Here is a 14,131-nt window from a genome sequence, read left to right as displayed (position 1 = left end):
AATTAGATACATAAATCAAGGAAAATATCGTATACATGTGAATGATAAACATAGCATCAAAACAGGACAAATACATAAAGTTGAGAAAATATCAAATACAAGCGAGTGCACTACAAAAAAATACACTTCCGTGATGATAGATGTTTGTCACAGTAGGTCACGTTTTCTATCATGCATGTACATCCATGACGATTTTATGACAGAATCAAGATAGTCATACCTATGCTGTCGTAGAAGTATTCCATGACATTACCAAAATTATCATCACGGAAGTGTCCACTTCCATGACGATAAATCGCGCGCCACAGAAGTGCTTTCGTCAAGGGTGACCGACATGTGGCATCCACCGTAATGGAACGCCGTTAAGCTATCGGGTCGGGTTTTGGATCCGATAACCCGTTAACAGCCCCGACCAATGGGGATTTTCTACGTGTAAAATCATTATTGGCTGGAGGAAACACGTGTCGGCTCATCGCTGGGACAGATGTCATCCACTCATTGGACAGAAGGCGCCTATGATACGTCGACACGTGGCACGGCCCAACAGATGGCCATTCCTGTGAAAAGGTCGGCCCGTTTGACTTTGTCAAAAGGTGGCGGGCCGGCCCATGGAAACCTGTTAACAGCCTATTCGCATATAGCCCATTTATAGCCCGCTAACCCAAGGCCCGTTACGCCCTATTCGAATTAGGCCCAGTAGCGTCATCTGGGCCATCCAATATGATTCCAACCCGTTTTCACTTCTGGCCCATGTATGGCCCATGACGTCTTTCGGCCCATATGAGGCCCTATGTAACTCTTGGCCTATTAACGGCCCGTGGTGAAACTAGCCCGTAATGAACAGTGTATCACTTTACACCCATTAACGACCCGTGGTGAAACTGGCCCGTAAAGAACAGTGTATCACTTTATACCCATTAACGACTTGTTATTCCGTTGGGCCGTTTCCAGCCCATGTTATTTTTCGGCCTTCTCAGAGCCCATTTATTCTTGGGCTATTTTCCAGCATTCGTTTACTTATGGCCCGTTACTATCATTTTCTGCTTGTGGGCCAAATTCAGCCCGTGGTTACAGTCGACCCATTTGTGGTCCGTTAATACGTTGGTCCGTTTTCATAGCGTCATCAAATATGGCCTATTAACGATGGCCCGTTATGGTCGGCCCATGAACGGATGATTCCAACTCTAGCCCGTTTACAGCCAGAATGCGGTCCGTTTGGCCCATGTTTGGCCAATCGATCATACGGCCCGTATAAGGCCCATTGATGATACGGCCCATAGAAGGCCCATTGTTTTTACGACCCGTAGAAGGCCCACTATTTATACGGCCCGTAGAAGGCCCATTGTTTATACGGCCCGTAGAAGGCCCACTGTTTCTACGGCTCGTAGGGGGCCCAGTGTCACTACAGTAAATATTAGCCCATGGTTATTGTGGCCTAGTTTTAAAAATAAGTTATTGCAGCCACTAGCAAACTGCAGAAAAAGAACTGCACTGACTACAAGCAAACAAATAAACAAGATAACAAGGAAATAAATAAGCAAGCAACTTACACTAGGCTATCACGGCTATTATACATATTACATCCACTGGGCATCAAAGTTCACCACCAGTGCAAATATAGGGAACACAACAGCATATAAACGCCGCAGCAAAACAAGTCTAGAACTGAAACCACTTCAGAAGAGCTCAAGAAACAATATCCTGGGTACCCATAATGCTGGTAAGATGCTTAGCAAGCTTATTAACTTTCTCTTGTTTGGCGCTTAAGTCCTCCAGTGCTTGCTGTTGCACCAGAAAGTATGCATATGAATTCTGCAGGGACTTCCTCAGTCCTTCGGCTTCCTGTCGCATAACATCTGATCGATATCTTTCAACCTGAAGTTGAGACTCAAGAAGTCGAACTAATTCAGGAAATGAGTTCGAAGAGCTGGTGCCAGCAGTGGTAGCCAGCAACTCGAACACTACATCAAGACATGACTTTGGGGTTGTCTCAGTGTCTTCAATATAGTTTTTATCAGCTTTCTTGGAGACCAACAGGGATGTCTCACTATCTTGAACCTTATCTGCATTACTTCCTTTACCATTGCATAACAGGGTACTCTTCTCCAATGTTTTATCCGCGTTCTAAAAGAGAAACAAACAAACACATCTCAGGTTTACAATGTAGTATATGAAACTCATTTTGGTAAACCAGTTCAGTAGTAAGGTGGACAGGATAACATCATGAAACAAACATATATCTATGTAGTATGGTCACTGTATGGTCTATATCATTCTAGTTTATGTTGCCAAATCAAGATAGATATAGTTCGAATCATATCTATTTAAGACAAAGCAACATAGACAGAATATAAGTGTGGGAAACTACACAGCAATAACAACACTTGTAATGTGCATGGCATGAGAACATAATTGTTTATTCAATTAAAACTAAAATCAACATAGAGCAAGTTACAAGAGCAAACAGCCAAACACGTTGAAGAAACAGGTTTAAAACATACCTGTTGCGCCATTGGAGTTTCAATTGCATCCTTCAAATTTAAAATTAGTTGGTATCAGTAAATACAGTGATGCAAGAGCAAAGTAGTATGAACCATAGCTACAGAACCTGACCTGAGAACAATTCTTCTTCTACTTTTAGCGTTGACTTCGGGTTCGGAGTGGTGGTCCTCGTGATTTGGGCACTACAGTTGCCTTACTAACTGCTCGTGTTTGGGTGCTCTGTGGTGGAGACGGTGCTGTGTCAACGGGAACTGGGTGTCTGTCTGCTGGGGTTGGGGTAAGAAGGGGTGTAGCTGGTTCTCTGTCCAACTGGGTAGGGGTGCAATCTGCATGAGTGTGGGTTATGTGCGGTGGGGCTGGTTCTTGGGCAAGTACAACCGTGGTTCTATCTGCATCGACAGGTAGCACGATCTTTTCTGAAGACCGTGTTTTTACTCCCACAGATACTGCCATCACTCCCTCCAATTGAAATGGCTGATAAACAAGAAAAGTAATTGAATGTACAGACATCGTAAGATAGACAGGTGCAATGGATAGTAGGGAAGAAAACAGGGCATGAAATAATTCACATTTATGTTGTCTAAGCAAATAGAATAGCAGGACATAATTTCACATATATGATGGCTAATTAAACAGGATAGCATGACACAATTTCACATGTATGATGGCTAACTAAACAGGATATAATGACATACTTCAAAATATGATGACTGTGTAAACAGGATGACATGATATAACTATATGATGTGTCTATTGAAGTGGTTGGCATGCCATAAATCACAAACATGCCGTCAATGGAAACATGATGGCATGATATAATTCACGGATAGAATGACATAATTTAAAATATGATGACTATGTAAATAGGATGAGATGATATAACTATATTATGTCTTTATAAAATGGGTTGGCATGCCATAATTCAGATACATGCTGTCTATGTAAACATCATGTCATGACATAATTCAAATATATGATTTATATACTAAGGAAGTGAGTAGAGGGCAATCGCATATATAATGTGTCAACTAAGGAGATGGCATTCAATATATGTATATGATGTAAAAACTAAGCATTGCAATACAACACATGCATTATATGAGTAATATAACTCTGCCAAGTTTGAGCATACACCTCAGGGGGATAATAGGACTAGTCATCTGCCTCTGAATCCTCCTCTGAAGAGCTATCTGTAACCAGCAAGATATCTGCTTCAGCAGGTAGCATTGTCTGCTCTGAAGACCTTGTTTTCACTCCAGATTTCTCCATCACCAATTCAAATGGCTGATGCACAGGAAGAGCAGTTGAATATACAAACATTGTCGACAAAAGCAATGAGAAATACAAAAAAAGGACGGCATGATATAATTCACATATATGATGCTTGCCTAAACAGCATGGCATTGCATAACTCACATACATAATGCCTTGCAACAAGATAACATTGCATAATTCACATATATAATGTCTTGCAACAAGATGACATTGCATAATTCACATATATGGTAATTAGACACTAAACAGGTGGCATTCACACAAAGCATGTCTAAACTAAGCAAATGACATAGCAATGCAAGATACCATACGCACGATATGAGCAACATAACCCTGCCAAGTTAGGGCATTCACCTCGGGGGGGGGGGGATATGACTGGTCATCTATCTCTGAATCCTCCTCTGAGGAGCTATCGGTAACCAGCAAGACATGCGCTTCGTCAGATAGCATTGTCTGGTCTGAAGACCTTGTTTCCACTCCAGATTTTTCCATGACTGTGCCGAATGGCTGATGCACAGGAAGAGTAATTGAATGTACTAAAATTGTTGACAAATTTAACACGTAATAAAAAATGATGGCATGATATAATTCACATATAAGATGACTGGCTAACCAGGGTGGCATTGCAAAATTCACATATATGATGCCTGGCTAGACATGATGATATTGCATGATTCACATATACGATAAAGAAACTAAACAGATGGCATTGACACAAAGCATGTCTAAACTAAGCAGATGACATCTTTAATGTATACAATAAGCAATGCAAGGCACCATATGCATGATATTACCAACATCAGCATGCCAAGTTAGAGCGAAGACCTCATGGGGTAAATAGGAGTGGTCTTCTCCTTCTGAATCCCCCTCAGAACAGTTATCTTCCTCTTGATTACGATCCAAAATGGATGGAGGGGGGCTGCCTTTGCACCCACCATGGAACGACGTCTGCATGAAATTTTATTGCCACGCAAGGCTCGTCTCTTTTGCTCTACATGATCAGTTCCATTGTGTACAATAACTCACATGCATAGGAATAAAACATAGTGAGATTATGTAAGGAGTGCATGCACAAATCCAGAGTGATGGTAGCAAACTGTGGATAGACCCAAAACCAATGATAGCAGGCAGATAATAGCTTTAGTTAAAAAATACAGATAATGGCTCCTTTAATGTTTGTTTGCACCCAACATGAAACTCATAGTAGACACCGGAGATTAACCTGATAGTAGACAGATAGTACTGATTGCTGCCCCAATATGTACCCCACAACCATTTAAAAACTCAAGTTTCAGCATTAGTTTGGACCTAACTCGGAGTCTAATAGGTGAACACGACGATAATGTAGCATGTCATCATATTAAGCGACGCATAACATAAGCAGACATGGAAGAGTGCGACCTCTCTTGCGGACCCGTGTAGTCCTCAAGGTCATCTTCTCAGTTGATGATGGTAATGCAGTTGCCGTGGCTGCTGTCGGTGTACAAAAAGAGGGGTACACTTTTTGTACCCCTATAACTGTGCACGGGCAGTCTGAGCCACGGGCACCACCACACTGAGCAAGGCAAGGGAGGTGAGCCAAGGTAAGGCCGAAGCTCAGGAGAAGCAGAACGACGACAAGACCAAGACCACAAAGAGCAAAGGGGACGAAGCGGACCCCCCGGCAAGATCCTTGCCGGGAGGCGGTTTTAGCAAACCCGGCAAGACCCTTGCCGTGGCAGCTCACCCCACACCTACGGAGTGAGTCACCCTTGAGTCCACTGCCCCCATGGGGCAAGGATTCGGGAGACATCCCCGTGGTGGCATGTGGATCTTTGTGAAGACATTCAAGATCAGATACACCCTTTAGAAGATGATGATCCTTGGCGGGATCCCAGCCAAGGAGGACCACAAGGCCCCCGGCAAGAGCCTTGCCGGGGATGACAGCAGGCGCCACGGCAAGACCCTTGCCGGGGCCCCGGCAAGGCCCTTGCCAAGAACACCCGTAGGGCCACCATCAGGCCCACGCCAGTCAAACCTCCACTGCCGTTCACATGCAGCTGCCGACCCAACCAGCTGGGCAGGCACCTGCGTGGCGGCATGCAGATCTTCGTGGAGACCCACCACTGCGCCACCTCAGCTGCCTGCCTGCCTACATGGCACCACGGGCGCTGCTGGCCAGGGCGCATGTCGGCACGAGAGGGAGCGGCGACGGACGAGACAGGGCTCTCCACCGTCCCCGATAAAGCAAGGACACCTGGGCAAGACGCATTAAATGCACCTTGTCATGTAATGCGAGGGATAACCTCACATCACTATACCCTTTCCACCTCCTGTGTGCCACTGTGGCAACCCCTTTCCTATAAAAGGAGGCCCGAGGCGACCAGGAGGGGGATTCGGCTTTTTGGAGCTCCCCACGCCCCCTAGCTAGCTCAAGAACACAGATATACAATCCACCAAAGCAGGAGTAGGGTTTTACGCATCCTCGCGGCCCGAACCTGGATAAACGAACCGTGTGCTATCTGTTTGATCCGTTCTTCTCATGACCCCGCACCCCGCAACCGTAGTAGGGATTCTTGTGATCCCATAGGTGTCGTTCCCACCGACGTCTCTGGCGTGCCGGGTAGGGGGTGCAGTTGTGAGAATCGGCTCTAGCAGTTAGCCCGACACTCCTTCATCTTCGTGACCCTTGAAGAAGAAAGGAGGCCAGAAGATCGACACTCGTGTGACCGCAAACAGAAGCTAAGTTACACTGAACCCTTATTTATGCTACCCTTCTTATTTGAGGTTATCCCCCCGGAGATATTTGCTTTGTATGAGAAACCTGCACGCCAGGGAGCTCTACTATGATCGGCAACGCCCTTGCCCTGTTTCGAGTCCGCTCAACAGCTCAAGCGGCTGCGTCGAGAATGGCAGAGTAGCCTTCCGCGATCAGCAACGCCCCCGATTCTGACTCGAGTCAAGCTCAACAGTTCGAGCGGCCGCGTTCAGAACGGAAAGGTGGCTCGTCCGGCAGCATGCGTACCCGGCTGGCCATGGGGATCCGTCCCCAAAACGCTGCTAGGGGCTTCCGTGCCAGCAAGCCTTCCCGATCGACGTAGGGCACGTATACAAAGAGGAATTGAACGGGGAAATAACATGCATGAAAATTAAGAGTAGTTCAAAGTTATATTACATCACATCATAGCTGCGGTTCTAACTAAAGATAAAATTTGTCTTGGTCGGGAACCCGCAGCGGCGAAGAAGAACGGGATGCCTAATCCCGGCGTTGGCCTTCCACCCTCTTGATTTTGTCGATGCAGTCGGTGATGGGCTTGATGCGCTCCTTGAGCACCGTGAGGTCAGCACCATCCGGCAAGCTCTTCATCACGGCCGCGAAGTCAAGATCGGGATTCCAGTACGCCATCTTGGTGAGGACCTTGGTCACGACCCTCTGGCAAAGTCGCCGGGCCTCCTCGGCCAGCGTGGCCGTCCTGTTGGAGTGAAGATAAGCCAAGGCTTCGAGGATGCCCTCGAAGAAAAGGGTCAACTTGGTGTTGACGGTCCCGCTGCGCTCAGGGGCGTACCTCACGTTTGGCATCCCCATGGTGGCCAACTGCGAGGTGACCCTGCCGGCGACCTCCTCCAGACGGCTGATCCATCTGTTCTCGCCCGCCACATAATCCTGGTGGGAGGCGGCCTCGTTCGCCCGCAGCTGCTTCTCCTCCTCCAGGCTCCTGGTCAAGGTCTCCTCCCGAGCCCTGCTCTCCGACAGCATCTTCTCGAGATCCTCCAGCTTCAGCTTGAGGTCTGTGACGGAGTTTTGCGCTTCGGAGAGCTCCCCAGCCCTGCTGATGACCGCTCCTTGCGCCTCCACCAAGGCGCTGTTGAGCGTGCTCTTCTCGTTGGATAGCTTGAGGGCCTGCTCCTTCAGCTCGTCCTGCGCCACCTCCAACTCCCTTACCTTGCCGGCATGGGCCAGAGCCTGGGCATCGAGTGCCTCCTTGTGCCTCTGCTCCAGCTCGCGAGTCCGCCGCGCGACAAGGGCCTCAAGCTCCTCATCCTTTCCACGGAGTGCTGCGGCAAGCTTCGCCTCACGCGCGGTGAGGTCCTCTTCCTGGGAATGCAGTGCGGCTTGATGCTGGTTCCGGACGGCCTCGGCCGCGGCAGCCAAGTTCGCCGCCTGTTCCTGGGCCTTCTCAATGTCAGCCATCTTCATGGTGAGATCGACATTGCGCTTGGCCAATTCCTCCTGAAGGGCCCTCTACTCCTCGCGAGTCTGGTGGAACCAGGTCTGCGTCTCAGCAATGCGCGCCTTGAAATCCACCTCCGTCTAGTCCACCGTTGCCATCCTGGACTTAACCTTGTCTAGACGGACATGGTAGAGCACCTGGAGTTTTCGGAAGTTGGCCCCCATAGCGTGGAAAAGCTGCTCTTCCAGAGAACCGTCACCGCCAACGCCCGGCTCACCGACAACCTCAAGCCCGGTGGCGGCAAGCACCTCGTCGTCAAAGACTTCCCCTTCGGCGGGCGCCCGGGAACTTGACGCCCCTAGGAGGTGGACGAAAAGATCGTCGCCCACCTTCAGATACCTGCCGGGGCCCGAGGTTGAGGAGGAGGGAGGCTGATCATCAACCGCCTCTTCCTCGGCGGTGGCCTTGCCGGCTTCCCCGGTAGGCCCACCGTTGGAGCCGTCGGCAGAAGCCTCCCCGGTCGCCTTGGCGGCCCCCACCGCGGTGTCCTCGGCAGCATCCTTGGCGGCCTCATCAGTGGCGACCTCGGCAGCGTCCTTGGCGGCCTCCTCAGCAATGTTCCCAACAACGGTATCCACGTTCTCCATACCTGTTGAAAGAGGGTCTGGGTAGTAATGGGAGCATGGAAGCCAAGAAAAGAATAAGGGAAAAACATAGACGAAGGACAGGCGACTCACCAGTGCCAGGCTGTGAAGCAGAAGTCCCCTCTCCGCCAGCATTTGGCGCCGTGGCAGAGCCACCAGCGCCCAAGTTCCCCTCTTCCTCCATGGGTGTGGGCTCCGTGCCTGATGCCCTTGCCGGGGACGCCCCCCGCGGCGGCGTAGTCGATGGGGGTGGTGTGTTAGGAGTAGCCCTCTGTGGCTCCTCCTGCTGCCGCTCCCCTCCTGCAAACCCGGCAAGGTCAGCATCATAGCATCGAGTGCCTACCACATGTCGAGTAAGAAGAGGGTGGTGAACTTACACTGGGGGCTGCACCGGGGGCTGCTGTCCGGGCTGCTCAGCACCACCAGTGGTGTCTTTGAAGCCCCATCTGGGGGCTGGCTGCTCGCCGAGGTCCTCGCCCTCTTCACCCTCTGGGCCAACGCCTCTGCCTCCCTACGGAAGCAAAAATGGATCAAGACAAGCGACCCAATTCGAGGAAATGGAAATGACAGTAAGGAATGGAGAACTTACTCGTCATCCGTCTCCTCCTCTTCCACCAGTTTCCTTTTTCTCTCCGGGCTGAGAGGCCCGAGATCAAAAGGGAGCTCCACATCATCATCCGAGTCGACGCCTGCCGGAGGAGGCGAAGGAGGCGGCGAGGTTTGTGCGCGCCCGGATGAGGAAGGGGCTGTTGTCTTCTTCTTCTTCTCAGCGGCCTTCATCAGCCTCTTGGCTGCCGTGGCCCTCGTGTGGCGCGCAGACCCCTCCAGGGTCAATTGAGGCCGCGCAGCCCTGCCGGGCCGGACCGGCTCACCGGAGCCAGCCCGCCGCGGGACTCGCCCTCTTCCCCTGGTTGGCGTCGAGCCCGCCGCCACATCCTCCTCCTCCCCCGACGACTCGTCGGCCGCGTCTTCGACGAGCAGAGATCCAGTGTCGGCGCTGCTGACCTTCCTGGAGGCCGCCGCCCACCGGGTGAGCTCCTCTTCCTCCGCCGCCATTGCGGCCTTGTCTTCCACGCCCCCGGCGCTGCCGGCCTCCATGGCAAGCCGTGCCTCCGTCGCCCTAGTGGCGATGTAGTCCAGCTCTGCCTGGGTGGTGTCCATGATAAGCCACCGCTCGGCGTCAGCATTGACGTACACCTCGATCAAGGTGTCAAAGAATTGCTGCACATCCTCGTCCTTCGGCTCCTCCCAGCTCGGGACAGGGCCGTGCGCATTATAGTCCGGCATCATGGTGATGATCTCGGACCGACGCGAATTGTTGCACAACGGGACCACCCCCACTGGCAGCTTGAAAAATGGCCCCTTGAGGGCTTTGCCAACCTTTGCAGCAGCCCTCGCGGCCTTGCCGGTCTGCTCGACCTTGCCATCGCGACCCACATCAAGCTGGAAAAGCCGCTGGCAGAAGTGGGTATGCGCCAGCACTGTGAAGTTGTGATCGAGGTCGGGGCGGAGTCGCATAATGTCAGCCGGGTTCGTAAAGAGCCAAGCTGGCCTCCCCTTGCTGTGAAACGGGGCTATCTGGCGGCGAATGAAGTCCGCCCCGATCATCTCAAGGGTGAGTCCGGCCTGGGTGAGCCGAAGAATCCTGGTGGTGGTGACGGTGAGCCTCCCATCGGCGGCATCGACATCGCTCCAATCGCTACCACGGGCCGGCGGCACTCGACGGACCTTGCAAAATTCCGGCGGGTTTTCATCTTCAATCCAGCACCACCGGCCACGCCATTCCTCCCACCTCTCCTTCACGGCACCGTCCGGGTACGCCCCCTTGGATCTTGGGATCCAGGTGACGCAACCAGAGATGGCTCCTCCCGGCTGGATTCGAGGGAAGAAGTAATGGCGGAAGAGTGCCGTGTTGGGCTGCACCCCGGCAAAGCCTTCGCAAAGATGCGTGAAGAAAGCCATGCACGCCACCGCATTCGGAGTAAAATCCAAGAGGCGAAAGCCAAAGGTGCGCATAACATCACAGAAGAAATCGGAGAAAGGAGCGCATAACCCGCAAGAAAGATAATCGACAAAAAAGGGATACCAATTTGGAGCAGGGTCGGCGCAAACAGTAGGAATGATGCGCGTCGCGGTTTCCCGAATTCTCTCCCCCGTCTTCACTCCCCATAGGGGCCTGAAGGAGGCCCGGAGCTCTCGAACATCAACCATCGAGGGGAAGAAGAAGGCGGACTTCGTCCGGTCCCCCGACAGCGCGCTCTCCGGCGGCTCCACCGTCCCGGCGCCCTTAGCCACCCCCTTGCCCTTGGCGAATTTGGGAGCCATGGAGACCAAGAAGTTCAGAGGGCTGAGGAAGGGGGATGGCAAAGAAGCGGCGGCGGGCGATAGCGAAAGCTTAGGAAGGAAGGAAGAGAGGGAACGACGGCTCTGAGATTGGAAAAGGCACAAGGGAAGAGGAGAAAGTGAGCAGCGCGCCCATGGTTATTCCTTCTTATGGGGGAAAAACGAGGGCCGCCTCCTTTCACCTTTACTACAACGTGACGCATGCATGCAGAGCTCAGCCCCACGCACGCCACCCACGTCACAAACGCCTCCCCACGTCGCGCCACGCGTGGGAAGCATGGGAAGCGCATCACGCGAAGAGACTTACCGCGGTAAAAACTGCCCCGCCTGCCCGCGCACCGTTTTTGGGCCTAGCCCAACGACGCGATTGCGCTTACGTGTGGCCCAGGCCCCGGGGCTCCTGTCGGTGTACAAAAAGAGGGGTACACTTTTTGTACCCCTATAACTGTGCACGGGCAGTCTGAGCCATGGGCACCACCACACTGAGCAAGGCAAGGGAGGTGAGCCAAGGTAAGGCCGAAGCTCAGGAGAAGCAGAACAACGCCAAGACCAAGACCACAAAGAGCAAAGGGGACGAAGCGGACCCCCTGACAAGATCCTTGCCGGGAGGCGATTTTAGCAAACTCGGCAAGACCCTTGCCGTGGCAGCTCGCCCCACACCTATGGAGTGAGTCACCCTTGAGTTCACTGCCCCCATGGGGCAAGGATTCGGGAGACATCCCCGTGGTGGCATGCGGATCTTTGTGAAGACATTCAAGATCATATACACTCTTTAGAAGATGGTGATCCTTGGCGGGTTCCCAGCCAAGGAGGACCACAAGGCCCCCGGCAAGAGCCTTGCCGGGGATGACAGCAGGCGCCACGGCATGACCCTTGCCGGGGCCCCGGCAAGGCCCTTGCCAAGAACACCCGTAGGGCCACCATCAGGCCCACGCCAGTCAAACCTCCACCGCCGTTCACATGCAGCTGCCGACCCAACCAGCTGGGCAGGCACCTGCGTGGCGACATGCGGATCTTCGTGGAGACCCACCACTGCGCCACCTCAGCTGCCTGCCTGCCTACATGGCACCGCGGGCGCCGCTGGCCAGGGCGCGTGTCGACACGAGAGGGAGCGGCGACGGACGAGACAGGGCTCTCCCCTGTCCCCGATAAAGCAAGGACACCTGGGCAAGACGCATTAAATGCGCCTTGTCATGTAATGCGAGGGATAACCTCACATCATTGTACCCTTTCCACCTCCTGTGTGCCACTGTGGCAACCCCTTTCCTATAAAAGGAGGCCCGAGGCGACTAGGAGGGGGATTCGGCTTTTTGGAGCTCCTCACGCCCCATAGCTAGCTCAAGAACAGAGATATACAATCCACCAAAGCAGGAGTAGGGTTTTACGCATCCTCGCGGCCTGAACCTGGATAAACGAACCGTGTGCTATCTGTTTGATCTGCTCTTCTCACGACCCCGCGCCCCGCAACCGTAGTAGGGATTCTTGTGATCCCATAGGTGTCGTTCCCACCGACATCTGCCGGCGGCGGGGAAGAAGATCTGAGGCGGCGAAAGACAGTCTGGAGAGCGGATCCCTGCTGTGGTGAACCCTTCCGTCGTTGGAGCAGCTGAGATAAGGAGCAGGACAAACCACACAAGGTTTTCTTTGACACATATCTGTAACAGCAGTAATTGAGTAAGGGCTTGTTTGAATTTGAAGATTCTAACAATGGAGGGATAGGAAATAGACATGAATAGGATAGGAATGCACGTGCAAAATAGAGAATTTAGAAACACAGGATTTCTGCCAATCTGGGTGTTTGATTCACTACAATTGGAAGGTCACAGGATGCAAAAAGCATGGTGAGATTAAGTCAAACCACAAGAAAATGTACGATTATAATGCTATTATGCTACTATCTCTTAGTCTTGTGCTTGATGAATAGGAATATGAAAAGGAGGAGAAGTGGAAATTAGAATTCCTACGGTTTTTCTTTGAAGGAGACACTAAAGGAACAAATCCTACAGTTTTCCTTTGCTCCATTCCTTTGCACCAAATTCATGAAAAGTTGTACCATAGGAAACTTTCCAATTCCGATGTTTTTCATTCACTTTTCCTTTCAAGCACTGGCGATTCTGGTAGGCAGGCTTGAGCAAGGAAAGTCCTACACTAAAAAATGTTTTTGTGCTACTTCTATTACTTTGGACCCAGGCCACTGCCATACTAGCTCAACTCCCAGGCCCATCGACAAATGCACATCTCAAACATGCAGAGATAAATAATGATGGCGTTCAAGAGAGTCCATCACGGATAGCTAAGTTGCCTGGTACCTCACTGCTTGTCATATAGTAGGATAAAATAATCGTATTTCCCGTTACTATGAGTGCTCAGTGGACAATATATATAACATGTAGAGTAAAAAAGAGATGCAACAAGTGTACAACCTCTTTGGCGAAGCCATGTCGATCTCAGCGTGATTGGGTTGGCCGGTGAGGATGCTCCGGCTGACTTGGCTATCGGAGTAGGGGAAAAAGATCTTAGGCGTTTGGAGATGGAGCCCGAGGTACTGCTCCACTGTGATGGAGGGTTTCGTCGTTGGAGCAGCTCCGGTGAGTTGTACGACGCCGAGGCTGAAGCAGGACAAGAGAGACAACGAACAACATTAACCTGAGTGGAATTCTAATAGCATCTCCAATACATGACGTAAAATACATAACCACAAAGTGCTAGATGTAAAATACATCAGCCGCTCATCTCTGAACTTAACTGTCGAAACTAAATTTAACTGTTGAAACTGAACTTAACTGTCGAAACTGAACTTAACTGTCGAAACTAAATTTTGCTGTCGAAACTGAATTTTGCCGTCGAAACTGAACGCCCTAGCAAGGTGAGGCTACACGTCGGTCGACTGACTTTTTCATCTCTGGTCAGTCGATTTTGCAGCCGTTGGATACGAAATCAAGGGCCTGTGGTTCATCTTCAACCTCCATCCCACTGAGCCGGCCAAACAGCAGCCCCCGCCGCCCGCGGCCGGCAGTGCGCCACCCCGCCCGCCCCGAAAACACTCCCCACCGCCGGTCCACCGCTGCCCCGGCCATCCCTCTAGGCCCCCCGTGCTGAGCTTTTTCTCCGGCGATCCCCACGCCACCGCCCCGCCAACGCCCCGCCACCACCGGCGACCACTGCCCCATCCTGAACCCTAAGATAGATAGTGGGGTACCTCTCCGGCGAGCCCCC

The sequence above is a fragment of the Triticum dicoccoides genome, chromosome 5A, assembly GCF_002162155.2.
Source record: "Triticum dicoccoides isolate Atlit2015 ecotype Zavitan chromosome 5A, WEW_v2.0, whole genome shotgun sequence".
NCBI classification, from domain to species: domain Eukaryota; kingdom Viridiplantae; phylum Streptophyta; class Magnoliopsida; order Poales; family Poaceae; genus Triticum; species Triticum dicoccoides.
Note: the sequence above shows the minus strand (reverse complement) of the source record.